Source organism: Danio rerio, chromosome 17, assembly GCF_049306965.1.
Source record: "Danio rerio strain Tuebingen ecotype United States chromosome 17, GRCz12tu, whole genome shotgun sequence".
Lineage (NCBI taxonomy): Eukaryota > Metazoa > Chordata > Actinopteri > Cypriniformes > Danionidae > Danio > Danio rerio.
The window spans coordinates 40177083-40192381 of NC_133192.1; the positions used below are offsets into that span (position 1 = coordinate 40177083).

The 15299-nt window shown below is 35.5% G+C and overlaps 1 protein-coding gene across 2 annotated transcripts in view; it reads right to left on the reverse strand.

Moving 5' to 3' along the window:
* Nucleotides 1–15299, reverse strand: part of LOC141378433 (uncharacterized) — a 283306-nt gene that overhangs the window by 27748 nt on the left and 240259 nt on the right. The gene's annotated exons all lie outside the window — the stretch shown is intronic.

Sequence of the window (15299 nt, forward strand, 5' to 3'; positions counted from 1 at the left end):
CTTTCGTACTTTGTTAATGATTTATTTTTCATTACTAAATTAAGTATTGCATTATTTACAAACCAGTTATTTAAGCTTGGTGTTTTTTTCATTTAAGTTGGTGTTTTTTTAATAGCATTCAGAATGAGTATTTAGATAAACATAATTCTTATTATTAAGGCGTATATGAATAGTTAAGTTAATTTGTATATTAATAAATGCTTTGTTTACTCCACTACATCCAGTTTTGTCACCTAATCTAAAGTGAGGGCTATTAATGCTTTATAAATCCATTATAAATGCCAATTAAAGGGTCAGTTAAATTCTAAACAAGGAAAAAGAAAATAAATGATTATGTTTATTTATTTTTATTCATTTGAAGATACTATGTACAGAAACTGTATCAAATTAAAAATAAATCTTTGCAACCTTATCTAAAATAAAATTTCTGTACAGTTTAACCATCACTAAATAAGATTTAAACGTTGCATCATCATTTATTGTTAAATTATTATATTGTAGTTTTTTATCCAATTTTATGTTGTATTTGGATAACTCCTGTTATTTTGCAATGTTTAAACTTTACTGTAATTTTATTTTTTAAATAAGACCGCAAAGATTATTGTTCATTTGATACTGAGCCTTGTCGTTTATTAGGGATTTATGAAGCATAAATAGTCCTCAGTTTAGATTTAGTCACAAAACTGGATGAAGTTGAGTTAATACAACATTTATTAACATACATGGTAAGCGTTACTATAATGCCTAAATAATAATATATATATAAACGTTGATTTGAATAGTTTATTAATCATTTATTAACTTATTCTGTATGATTCTAAAAACCTGCAACTATGCTTAAATAACTGGTTTGTAAATAATGCAATACTTAATTTAGTAATGAAAAAATTAATCCTTACCAAAGTATGAAAGTACAATTATTACGCACATTATAAATGTGCTTATAAGTCAAGAGTCCAGCATTTGTAACTGTAATTATAAACTGCTAACTAAAGTCGATTAATGTAGAGTTAAAGCTTAACAAATGATGAATTTACTGTATGCTAATGCTTAATAAATGTTCATAGTGTGCATTATAAAGTGTTGCAGGTTTGGTATTATAATTACTAAACCCCATGAAACATAATTTAAAGAATTAAACACTAAAGTATAAAATATTAAAACAATACCACCAACAACAAAATCTCTGATATTAAAATAACATTGGAATTTCAATTTATTTTAGCCAATCTGTATTATCAGAATTACATTCAACTGTAAATTCAGTAGTAGCTCTCATTTTTAACTGTATATAGCTGTGTTAAAAAAAAAACAGAGAGCATGAATTTAAAAAAAGAGAAACAATATTATTTCCAGGATCAGTTATATTCTTGTATGGCACTTTTTAAAATAATTTTTATATTCTTTTATATAAATTTTATAATAAAAATGTATATTCTAATTTTTATTATTAGCTACAGAGCTCTGCATAATTGAGTACACACTATTTTGAAAATGAATATTTGTATCCATTTCTCATTAAATATAGGCAATGTATTTTGGTGCATTTAAACAGAACAGATTTATTAAACAGATATATTTTTATTAAAATAGTAATTTAGTCTCCAAACATATTTAGAAATTGAAAGATAATACAATTAAATTCAAGCTAAATATTGCGGAAAAAAATACAAACTACAATATCGCAACAAAATATTCCAAAATTTTCTGCTTTTCTTGATTTTTCCTCTTTTTACATTTTTTTTCTATAACATATAAATTTGGGTGTACTATTTTTTTGTACCGTTATCATAAGTTATTTTGTTAAATGAGCTTCAGATTTGGCTTTACAGACTAGTCTAATGTATATGCACAAAATATAATTTTGTATAGCTTCCTATTAAAAATATGAATCTAAAAGATAGATTTGTGAGGGGTGCACTTATATATGCTGAGCACTGTAAATGAACACTAATAAACTGGATAAAAAGATCAAAATGGCACCATCATACAGTTTTATAAGGATACACAAATCCCTGCCTCAAATTCTATTTAGTGGAAAATGCTGTCCATTTTTGTCTGTCTATTTTAAGAAATATCTGAAGCATAATTGTTAGGCAGTCATGCCAGCGAGAGGTCCATGAATATGTTAACATGTTAAAAACGATCTACGATTATTACATGTGATTGAGGGTAGTGGTGACTGCTTAAAGAAAATGTGAATGTGATTGCAAGCGGCAGGCAGTTTGAGCATGCAGCAGTGGCTGCTGTGACTCACAGATTTCATCATCTCTGGCCTCTCCATGGAACTTCACTGCATTAATGGTTAAAGGTTTATTAAAATTGGAAAGGGCAAATACTTTCTGAATATTTGAATAAAACAATTTAGATATCAAATATGACAACTGAGAAAATGCTGAAATTTGGATGTGGATTTGAATAAAGTCAATAATTTTTTACATTTGTTTTATAACGGTCTAAAAGCATTGTTTCTAAATTAAAATATTTTTTCAAACATTTTTTTTTTTTTTTTTTTTACAAAATTACCGCTGTTTGCTTGTAATGTATTGCCTGGTCATCTACATTTTCCTGGACATAGAAGGCCAGGCAATACATTACAAATTATTAGACAACACAAATCATACATAATAAACTGCGCACAAATATGCCAACTATAGGGCGTTGTTGTTGTTGTTCTTGTCGTCGTTGGTTTAATAATTTAACAGCAATTGGGACAAAATATTTAAACAATTCGATTTACACATCAAGATCATCAATCACCTCCCTGAGAGGGTAATAATTTGCTCAGAATAACAATTTTTTTAATTTTTTTTGATTGAAAACTGGGGTTATTTCACCAAAAACTTTTTTTGTAACTCTTCTGAAGTTGTCCAAATGAATTATATGTCTGAAAGCATGTTACTTTTAAATTTATACAAATTAGGATGCTCTAATTGACTACTTTGTTATTGCAAATTTGTAAGAAATGTTATGAGTATTTAAATAAGAATAAGTGGCCTCGAAATGACATTTTAATCAGAAATATAACCATAACCTGTAAATCAGGAGAATCATTTTTTGGTCCCCAAAATAACATTTACACAGAATCAGCGCATATGTCAATGACATGAGTGTGCGTATACAGTAAATGACCGATTTTTTTTCTCCCAACAGAAGACATTTGCACACATCACAAAAGGCATGTTTGGCTCTCGCTGTACCTCGATCCCCTGTTCCCCTCAGCTCAGGCCCACATTCACAATCCCCACAACTCCATCATGACAGGTAATTAAAACTGCCTGAGTGAAGGCTTGTCAAAACACAGGACTTGTAGGAATTCACTGTGTGAGGGCTGCGATCTGTTGTAACAGTGAAGTGGGAAGCAGAAGCTGACTCCTCCAGGTGTCCTGCCAAACCTCTTTAATTTTTGCTCCAGCTTTCTGAGCCCAAAAAAGGCCCGCAATGCACCCTGGGAGGTGTGTACTTGAAGAGTAACAAAGCAAACGGGGGGAGTCATCCATTGTTACCCCTCAGGTTTTGTCTCAGGCTGAGACCCTTATGTAGCTTAAGAGAACAAATTGGCCTGACAATAACAAATGGATTATAAAAGTGAATTAAGGCCTTTGTTCTGAAGGATGGCTCCACAGTGTCCGTTTGTTTCTCTGGTCATTAAGCTGAGAACGCAAGCAGGTGAAGTAAATCTAAATCCAGGACTGTCTGTCCCTGTCCTTACATGACATATTTGACAGATTGATTGATTTTTTGAGTACTCGAGTAGTGTTTTATGTTTTAATTAAAAGTATTTCATCAATGCAAAATTGCTAAATATTTGTTTTACCTGCTACAGATATACATTTCATGAGGCTATATACAGTTAAAGACAAAAATAGAAGCCTTTTGTGAATTTATTTAAGTGCTGGTGAATGTAGAGTCTTTTAATATTCTCAATGTTATAGTTTTATAATTAATTTCTAATGTTAATGACAGCTATTAAATGACGATTATTACTATTATTTCATATTTTGCCATGATGGCATTACTTAATATTTTTCTAACTGTATTTATAGATACTAGCATTCAGCTTATTTGTGTAAGTGCAATTTAACTAGGTTATTAGGTTAATTAGACAAGTTATTAGGCAAGTTATTGGACAAAAGTGGTTTGGTCTGTAGCCAATCAATCAAAAATACATGATTAAGGACTAATAAAATTGACAAAAATACATATAAAAACTGCTTTTTCCAGAAAATAACATAAAAAGGAAACACTAGGATATTTATCCTTAGGAATGCTTAGGAAATGAGACCTTCCTCAACTTCCTAGTTCATCTTTAAAAATCTGTAGACCAATTTTTATGTCAAGGAAACGAAGTGATGTTTACACACACTTTGCTTTATGACACATGAAACAAATGCTTATACAATATTCATAATATTATGTAAAGAAAGGGATCCATTAAAGCTATAGTCTCAAATATACTTTATTGTTTTAGAATAATCTATATAAATAACTGTTTTTGACAGTGTCATTTTAATAAACTTCATGATTCAGAATAACAGCACTTATTCAGAAATAGCCATATTGATTGATTAGATATTTTCTATGTTATTTTATTTTCTTTTTGAGAGGAAAGAGAGTTGCACATATTTTAGCCTGATCTCACGAGAAAACGTAAGTATTTAACGTTTTTGCCAGTTTAGTGGCAAATTCGTACGAGTTCAGTCGTACGAAATTGTGCGATTTTAAAAAGGAGGCGTGGCACCTAACCCCACCCCTAAACCCAACCTTCATTGGAGGATGAGCAAATCGAACTAAATTGTAAGAATTAGATCGTATGAGTTCATACAAATAAGCTACTAAATCAAAAAGTTACGAATTGCTGTGAGATTGTGTTGCATATTTACATGTCAAAATGTTGCTCTCAGCTGTGTGGATGGCATCTTGATACTCACCAGCCTGATCTCACGAGAAAACTTAACTATTGTACATATTGTCAGAATAGTGGCTAATTCATACGATTTAATTTATATGAAAACATGTAATTTTAAAAAAGAAGGCCCCAAACTTCACCTCTAACTCTACTCATTGGAGGATGAGCAAACTCAACACAATCTCATGGCAACTCGAAACTTTTTGATTTAGTGGCTAATTTATATGAATTCGTACAATCACATTTGTAGTATGATTTGCTCATCCCCCATTGACAGGCGAGTTAAGGGTTGAGGTTGGTTGCCATGCCTCCTTTTAAACATTTTACCTTTTGGTATGACTAAACTCATAATTAACAAATTTGTATGAATCTGTACGAATTAGCCACTAAACTGACAAAACAAAAAAAATTGTTATGTTTCCTTGTGAAATAAGACTGGCAATTCATACTAAAATGTATGAATGAGATAAGAATTAGCCACTATTCAAAAATTGGGTTGGTTTATTGCTGCAAAGCATTTACAATTATTTTTTTTTTTTTTACTTCCAATCAAAGAATGGAAACTAACTTTGCCCTGAGTGTAAAATCTTTTTCGCTTTGAAATTCACTTTATGGCCAGTGGTGTTGCTAAAAACCACATCACATTATAACCTCTGCAAAATTTGTTTTTGTAGCAATGCCAAATAATAACCAGCCTGATCTCACAAGGTAACGTGTCTATTCTACGTGTTGTCAGTTTAGTGGCTGATTCATATGAATTCTTAGAGTTCAGTTGTACGAAAATGTGCTATTTTTAAAAGGAGGCATGGCCCCTAAACCCAGCCGTCATTGGGGGATGAGCAAATCGTACTAAATTGTACGAATGAGATTGTATGAATTCATATGAATTAGCCACTAAATCAAAAAGAAACTTATTGAGATTATGTTGAAATAACACATTTTGTTTATACAAAGACTTCTTTTGTATTTACTTAAATATGAAGGATTTTCTTTTTTAATCTAAAGAACTATCGTCCAAACTTGGTCCAAAATGTTTAAGTTTCCATCAACAGAATAGCAGTGGGAATGATGTGTAGAGGCATACCAAATATTCAGCATATTATACAACCCAAAGAAGCCTTTAGAGCGGTCAATGGCTATATTCTCATGATTTTATAGGGACAAAGGGGAACATTTTGAGGCCCCCAGAGGATTAACTCCGATCCCCACCCCCATCCACTCCACTTCACCCAGCCATTCTATCTGTAGCAAAAGGTACTTCCGTCCTGATTCGTTTGCAGGTTTCTCTCTGTCACACACTTTCTCTCCCTTACGTTGGCTTTTACTATCTTTTCTGTTCTGCCTGTATGTGATTAAGACTTTTTTGCAAGTCTTAAGAAAAGCCAGTTAGGTTTTCTTTGCTTCTCCTATATTGTGCGAGGGAGAGACATGGACTCATAACCATTCATAACTCCCAAACTCTTAATGGGCTTCAACCCTCCAAAAAAAAAAGAAGGAAAGAAAGCTTTTTTTCCCCCTCTGCCTCTCTCCTGTGACTAGTCAGCTTCAGTCTTTCTTCCCCCATGGCTCTGTGTCAAAAAAGACTGTTGCTCGTTTGTGCGGGGAACAATAGCGAACAAGGCTGAATCTCTAGCGCTGAACAAAGGGAAGAAAACAGGTTTTTCATTCTGCAGAACATTAGATTCTGACACATTTTAGCATGGCAGTTTTTTTTTGAGTCCTGAGTGCAGTGGCTAGGCTCTTTAAAAAGGACCACCTGTTGGCTAGCAGGCTGCTCTTCATTACGCGAGCAACTATTATCACAGGGAGAGGAGCTCCACAGGGGAGATGTGAAGTTAACCCTGCCGGTCTGAGCCCGTACACTTCCTGCCATGCAGCAGGAAGTCACACGCTCATGCTGGCACAATGCATCGACTTCAAGAGGTGTCTGGATGTACTTCTTGATTTTCCAAGTTTTAATGGAATGTAGGTAAATCGTCAAGCCATGCTTGGTATTGGACATTTGTTTGACCTGCACTTTGGGAAAGTACTTCAGGCTAAGTACTGTTAACTATTCAAGTCTCTTAGATTGGAGTCAAATATGAAACCCAAATGAAGCACAATTTTCAAAACTAGAGATGTCCAGATTCAATCACATGATCGAAAATCAGGCCCAATCACACTGTTTTAGACTCAATCAGAATTGGTTGTTAGCTCCCGATCAGGACTTGAATATATATATATATATATATATATATTTTTTTTTTTTTTTTCTCATATCTATAGTTATGCAGTGGCACAGAGTTAGACCTCTTTCTTGACTTCAATTAGAAACAGCAACATGTATGGCATGACATCACTTTGTTGTGCTATTAGTTAAATGCTGGCAAAGTAGAACACGGAAGCAGCTTGAAGCGGAGAGCGCGAGTATGTCTGTGATCTGGAAGTATTATAAAGTTGATGATGACAACATTGCCAAAGCAAACTGTGAGATATGTAAACCTGAGATTGCCTGCGGGTATTTTAAGTTGAGGGTCTATTTGTTATCATATTAGATTTTTTTATATTTACTGTTGCACTAAAGTCCAAAAGTGAAGAATTGATGGTGTTTATTACTTGGTTGTTCAAGCTACCTCACAGAAGTGTACTGTTTAATTAACAGAGATATTTATGTTGAAATAAGGTGAATTAAATAAGAAAGGAACTTCCTGGATCTGTTTCTTCGCTATTCTTTGTTGGTTTATATGTATTATAGAAGTATTGGATCGGATTTCGGTATCGGTATACAATCAAAATCAAATGACTCCAACTCAAGGTCAAAAAAGCCTGATTGGCACATCCCTATTCAAAACCAGTAACTAAAATAAAAATTATTAAGAATTTATTTGGGCGTATCATGATAAAATTCACCGCCAAACAGTAGACACTCTCAAAAGTTTCAAAATATAAAATCATAAATTAGTAAGTTGGTACACTGTAAAACCCAAAAAGTTAAGGTAACTCAAACCGTTTGAGAAAACCAATTGCAACAAACCCTTTAAGTTGAAAAACTAGTCCTAATGAGTACTGTGAACATAATCTATTTGAGGTAACGAAGTAATTTGAGCACAGTAAAAACCAATAAATGAAAACTCAAACCAACTGAGTACTGCAAAACCCAATAAGGTAAGGCAACTCAAAGCATTTGAGGAGACTGAATGCAACAAACCATTTGAGTTAAAAAAAAAAAAAACTAATCTATATGAGTACTGTGAACTTACTCTATTAAAGTTGAAGTAATGAGGTATTTAATTAACTCACCTTCAACACTGATTTTAAAACTCTTTTCAAATGAGTAAAATTAACTCAGTAAATTTAAGTCAACTACACTGATTTAATTTGATAACGTTTACTGTTGGGTTTTACAGTGTAAATAAATGAGTGAATTAATGTTAAAGAAAAAAGTAAGACCGAAAGAAACAACTCTGCACTTTAAGATGAGATGTTTTAACCAAAATTTGGGTCAAATATGAACCCTACCCAACCATTGGATGAAAAAGCCAAATTTGGAACAAATAGTGAACAAACCTTCAAATCAACAAGCATGTTAATTAAATATGAATAGAATAGAATAGAATAGAATAGAATAGAATAGAATAGAATAGAATAGAATAGAATAGAGGTAGCATATTAATACAGCAAAATATAAAATACACAAATAACAAAACAGTAACAGCATCATCCAAATGTAGTTTGATTTTATTTGTGTTTATGTTTTTATAATAGCAAAGGGTTTAAAGCTTAACTTATTTAACCAGAAGATAACTATGAAAAATTAAATTGAATTGTGATTTTGTTTTTGTTTTACAGATTTGCAATGTATATGACTCAGTCTACAATTAAAAAAAAAAAAAAAGTAGTATATTCAAGGTTCGTCATGGCATTCAAGCCCACAACCTTTTCTACTGCTGGCACTATGCTCTAGCAGTTACTGCAACAGAATTAAATATTTAACCCAAAATAATTGAGGGGGATATAAAATCTAATTTGTCCCCTTACTTGACTGCAATTGAAATTGAAAAGAATGGCAATATATTTAGAAACCTTTGACCATATATGCACAGATGCTGCCCAAGTGGAGTCAAATATAACATCCTTCAAAACAGCCAAAGGGCTGTGTGGCAGTGTCTAGGCTTGCTGGGGTTAAAATGTGGCAGTTATATTGCCAGGATGGAGCAGCGGGAGCCGAATTCAGGCAATTACAATCAAGTCAGGGCGCAGTTAGAGCGTGGGCCTGGAACATGAGTAGGATGCTGATGAGACACTTAGCCACACAGCCTCAGCCATTGGCCCTCTCCGCTGACTGCCAACCCCCCCTGCTGGACAGCCTTAGATCTCTGCATCCCATACTCACACATACTCTCTCACATTCACCTAGAAGTGCATTTGTTTCCTGGAAAATCTTAAATATGACTGCTCTGGTTGTCTGTATAGTGGACATTATGATGTCCTCCAAGCACTACACTACTTGTGTCATGCTTTGCCGATTACGAGTCTTGGTGTAGTCACATTTTCAAAATCCAGTACTTTCATTCCAGTCGAAACCACATTCTTCAAGAAGACTGAAAAGTGCAGATTTAGTTCTCTTAATAACCTCACCTTTAGTAGCACTTGACTTGACAGGCTCTCACGTTATCTGCAACAGTTACACAACTCATATTGTGACCTTGCACAAACATGCTGCAAGGAGTCTTTCCACCTTAGAAGAAGCAAGCTTTTCAAGGTGCATGTACACCTACACTCGCGCGCCAACACAAATACACTCTTGAGCATCGATGCATTAGGTTGCACACCTGAGGCCTGCGCCTGCCCTGTGTGAGCTCTAATCTAGGGTCCATTCATCAGAGTGGGCCTGTCTGACACACATAGACGAGAGGTGGGGGTGTGTTCCCCATCCTGATTACTCCAACCCATCCCAGCTTCACTCTGGCCTCCTGCAACGCCAGCATCTACACAAATCACTTCTGCCCTCCTTCTGGCGGCGGAGTCACTGTGCATTGAGAGGAAGACACCTGAAAGCAATTAGGGGATCAACTGTAGCTCGGAACTGGTGACTTTTCGAGAGCTTTTCAAACTTTTTTCCCCTACGGGTTGAGGTTTTTGTCATGCGAAGACACAAACCTGATTCCAAAGCACTTGAGATGCTTTGGAGCCCAGCTGCTTCGAAACAAAACGGGATATTTTTAGTAATCGAGCAAGGAAAAGCGTACCTTCGACGCCACATTCACCTAGATTCTTGAAGATTGTAGACTTGTCGAATGCAAAGCAGTGCATTGCAAGTTTCTCCCGTGGCATGGAAACCTCATCTTGCTGCATCTAAGCTGTAATCCACATAAAATATGTTTCCGCATGTCTCATGTCTCTCCAGAGCTCTGTTTTGGACTAGATTGCTAGTTAGACACCTCAATTTACCCGTGGCTTTCTCTCACTTGATGTTTTGGAAGCCACTTCCCATCTGTATTGTCGACTTGGGGGTTCTGTTTTCCTGAAACACCTCTCGCCCAATTCTTCTCGTAATGGCTGTTTTTTAACAGCGCTTTATCTTCCCCCCCTGGATCCCAGACGCTGGGCTTGGCGACTCCATTCTTTCAAATTATTCCATCTTTGCACAGAGAGAGAAATTGGATTGTGTTGATCCCGTTTTTGCAGCGGGGAAGGTGGCCGTAGCATTATCCTCGGTTTACACTGGTGACGGAGAGGCAATCACACCGAGGCCTCGCTCTGACACAAACACTCCAGCCTTTGGACGAGGAAATTACACCACAATAAGCTTGGACTCTGTGTTTCGAGGTCAGAAACTGCCGCAAACACACACATAGAAGCCATAGTGTGATGTGATCACCTGCTGAAAGGCATTATCCATATCACTAGATGTCTCATTTATTTTCTTATTTTTTTCAGTCAAGAGCATGTTCTCTGGCAAGTCAATAAACTGAGGGAAACTGATATGAATCAGTAGCACCTCTAGATTGAAAACAAATGTTTATATTTTCACCCCCAAAAATGGTGCTCTGGATGGTTACTTAGTGGCCATTTAATAAGAAAGTCTTGTCTTTTCCCTAAATATAGCACATAAATTGTGTCCAGATGCTTGGAAATGTAATAGAACACCTCTACTCAACAAGCTGAGGTGGGTTACATACAAAATTCTATGATTTTGTTTTTTAAAGCTAATGGCCTATACTCATACAAATATGAGAGCTATTACAATGACTATTCATTCATTAATTTATTTTCCTTTTGGCTTAGTCCCTTTATTAACCTGTGATCACCACAGCGGAATGAACCACCAACTTATCCAGTATATGTTTTACGCAGTGGATGCCCTTCCAGCTGCAAACCATCACTGGGAAACACCCATACACTCTCATTCACACACATACACTACGGCCAATTTAGCTTACCCAATTCAGCTGTAACGCATGTCTTTGGACTTGCAAACTCCACACAGATATGCCAAATGACCAGCCAAGGCTCAAACCTGTGACCTTCTTGCTGTGAGGCGACAGCCTTTTTTCAGCCTGGTTTTGTTATTTTAAAGTACATATTTACATACAATATCTTTTAAATTCATATTTTTAATAGAAAGCTATACAATATTATATTTGTGCATATACATTAGATTAGTCGGTACTGGAGCCAAATCTGGAGCTTCTCTCACAAAATAACTTCCAGTACAGAAACTAGTGCAGCCAAATTTATGTTAAAGAAAAATATTAAATACAAATTTTAAAAAGGAAAAATCTGGAGAAGCAAAAAAAAATTGAAATTTTTGCAAGTTGTAATTTTATTTTTCGCTAAATTTTGCTTGAATTTAATTGTATTATCTTTCAATTTCTAAATATGTTTGCTGACCAAAATATTGTTTTAATAAATGTATCTGTTTAATAAATCGGTTTAAATTTTTAAATGCACCAAAATACATTGCCTATATTCATGGAGAAATGGATAAAAATATTCATTTTCAAAATGGGCTGTACTCATATGATGAGCACTGTATGTACAATATAAGAGAAGCATCACAGACAAGTTCAGTCACTATAATGTATGGCAAAAATGCCAAAAGACAATTCTTTGCAATCACAGTTGCAATCAATAGTTTTGTTTTACTTAGCATAATTGATCAAGCTAAAATCTAATGTTGCTGAATGCTGAAAATGTAATCCTTATCCACTCTTTGCATGTTTCTCATTCAAAAACACATCTCTGAAAGCACATGATGTTGCTATCCTTGATGAAGCAGACAATGAGCATCAAATGAGCATTTAATTTAACTGCTAGAAAACCTGTCGTAAGAATTATTCGACTTGAAGCACTGAGCATGAAGTTTTCGAATTTGAATACAAGCATGAGTTTTGTTGTTCACTGTAACTGATGATGCCACCGGCTTGCTTGGTTTGGGAGATGTGGGTTTGCGCATCAATGCATTTGCTCTTCAGTGTTTGGACTTTAGGCAGTGAAAATTAAATCACACTGAACTGAACTAAACTGAACTTGAACTTTGAAAACTGGACTGACACATTTTCCATTTACTAGAACTTCTGCTTTGACACAATCAACATTGAATCGCTACAGAAATAAACTTGAATTGAATTGAGGATGGAAAAGGGGTCTTTTGCACTAAAGGAACTTTTCCACTGCTCCTATAGAACTATTGGCAGAAGTATCTGTTTTTGGTAGTTCACACTGAATGAATTGCTTGCAATTTTAGTTCAAAGAACACATATAGGGTCTAATCCAGCATAATAACTGCAGCAATGAATATGTACCTGCTGCTTTTGTCTATGTTATCATGCTTTAGCTCAGCTTTGATGTATTTCAGAAGCTTTTGTGATACTTATGGCCCGTTTCCACTGAATGTTATGGTTCGGTACAGTATGCTTTTAATGTCGTTTACACTGTCAAAGGGTACCTAAAAGCGAACGTGCCACTTTTTGGTCATCCTTTGCAAAGGGAACCAACAGGCCTAAAGGATACAATAAGGTGGAGCTAGACGCGCAGCTGAATGCTATTGGTTAACAGAGATACGCCACTCGCAGGAGCAGGAGAATGAAAACAAAGGAAATGCCATTTTTAAATACACAGCCAAGACATTACACTGTAATAATATATACATATAATAACAAGCCATGGTCGACCCAAGCTCAAACAAACCTTGTTGTCTTCTTGATGTACAGCCACGAAACTAAGAAGAACAAAATCTGCTGTGTCCTGTTGTTGTCCTGGTTTCTCTCTAGGTTTTTTATCCTTCACTTTCGCCAATTGGTGAAGTTTTACTCCGCCGCTGTCGCCACTGGCTTGCATAGTACAGGACTTGTAGAGCTGCGCATCGATGGATTACTCTTCAGTGTTTGGACTCTCAGCAGTGAATATTAAACCACACTGAACTAAACTGAACTGACACTGTTTCAATTCACTATAATCTTCTGTGAAGCTGCTTTGACACAATCTACATTATAAAAGCACTATAGAAATTGAATTGAATTGTTTTACGAGCCCGTCCAAAAGTGCAAGTGGTTTCGTTTTCTCCAGAGAACTCGCTGCACATCTAGATTTGAAATAGCAAACTTTATGAGCTCATATTAATAGCGTGCACATGATCATTTAAGCCATCTGATATTTGATCCTTTCAGAAAGAGACAAACACAAGAGTGAAGCGCAAAAAAAAAGGAGAAGCCAGAAAAACCAGCAGCAAATGATACTTCTGCAACCTAAAACATGAACAAACTGCCATGTTTAACTATTATCATCGCCTTTTGTACTATTATGAACTCGGAATGGCGGAATTACTTTCTAACAAGACGTTACATGTGCTGCTGAAGATTACAGATAGAGATAAGAGGTTCGCACTGACTGTGGGCTATATTTCGTTTGGTTTTTGAACCCAAATAAGGACTAAATCTATGCTGTGTGCAGTTTTTCTAATATTGGTAACATTAATCGGAGACTGTAAGGGTCTGTATGTGTTCATATATGTTGCATTTTTCCCTGCGTTCACGTGGGTTTTCTCCAGGTGCTCTGGTTTCCCCCACAGTCCAAAGACATGTGGTACAGGTGAATTGGGTAGGCTAAATTGTCCGTAGTGTATGAATGTGTGTGTGTGTGGATGTTTCCCAGAGATAGGTTGCGGCTGGAAGGGCATCCGCTGCATAAAAACGTGCTGGATAAGTTGGCGGTTCATTCTGCTGTGGCGACCCCGGGTTAATAAAGGGACTAAGCCGACAAGAAAATGAATGAATGAATGTTGCATTTTTTATTTATTTTATATAGTTGCAGATGTTACAGTAGACCAGGGGTTCCCAAACTTTTCATGCCACGACCCCCAAAATGACAATGCAAGTGACTCGCGACCCCCAATATACTCTGAGGTGGTTATAAATACAGAAACCTTGCATGCAATGGCGCACACACACCAATGGACCCAAGTCTATTCTTCTTTTAATTTTTTTAATGTATGAGAGCTGTAAATGGGCCACAAAGTTAAACCGGGTGTTATGAAATCTGCTGCATCTGACGATATTGCTGTGTCTTTAATACAATGTAATTACCCTAGGGGTTGCAATCCAATAGAAGTAGTAACTATAAGCTACTATAGTAACTATATATGGTATAAACGACTATTTTTTTCTCTTCAGTAAGTTATGGATAAAAATTTGGTAATACTTATGGTTTAATAAAAATAAATCGATTTTTGGAAATCAACAGGCGACCCCCCTTCATTGTCCCGCGACCCCTCGGGGGGTCCCGACCCCCACTTTGAGAACCATTGCAGTAGACTATTTCGCATTGTTATTGATCTGCAGTTATAATCAACTCATGTTCATAGAAAGGTTAGTGATGAACATTTATACACAAGTATTTTTGTGTATAAAGCATCTGTTTTGGGAGAAGAGCTTCTCCTATGATATATGTGAATGACCAGTAAGCTTTACTGTGACATTTCCTTAAGTAAAAATGACTTCATCTGAAACTTTGTCATACACCATGCCCACCAAAGGGTACCATTTTGAAAGTGGAAACGCAAGCCTGATAAAGGTAACCCATACCGTACCATACTGTACCTTTCAGTGCAAACGGGCCATTAGGTGATTTAGTCCACCTTTTCGCTGTTTCAACTACATAACATGTGTCTCTACATTCACAAAACACACAACAATGAAAACAGCTTAGATCATGGTGCCTTGCATCCATTTGTTGGATTTGTTAAATGCAGAGGCCTTGTGGATAGTTCATATAACTGAGTTCCTCTAACTACCTGGTGCAAAAGGACATGGACTTGAAAAGTACTTGAGTCTTGTCTGGTCTCAAGAACTACAACACTGCACAGCATCAATAGTTTAGCATTTTCTAGAATAAAGTCCTATTTCATACT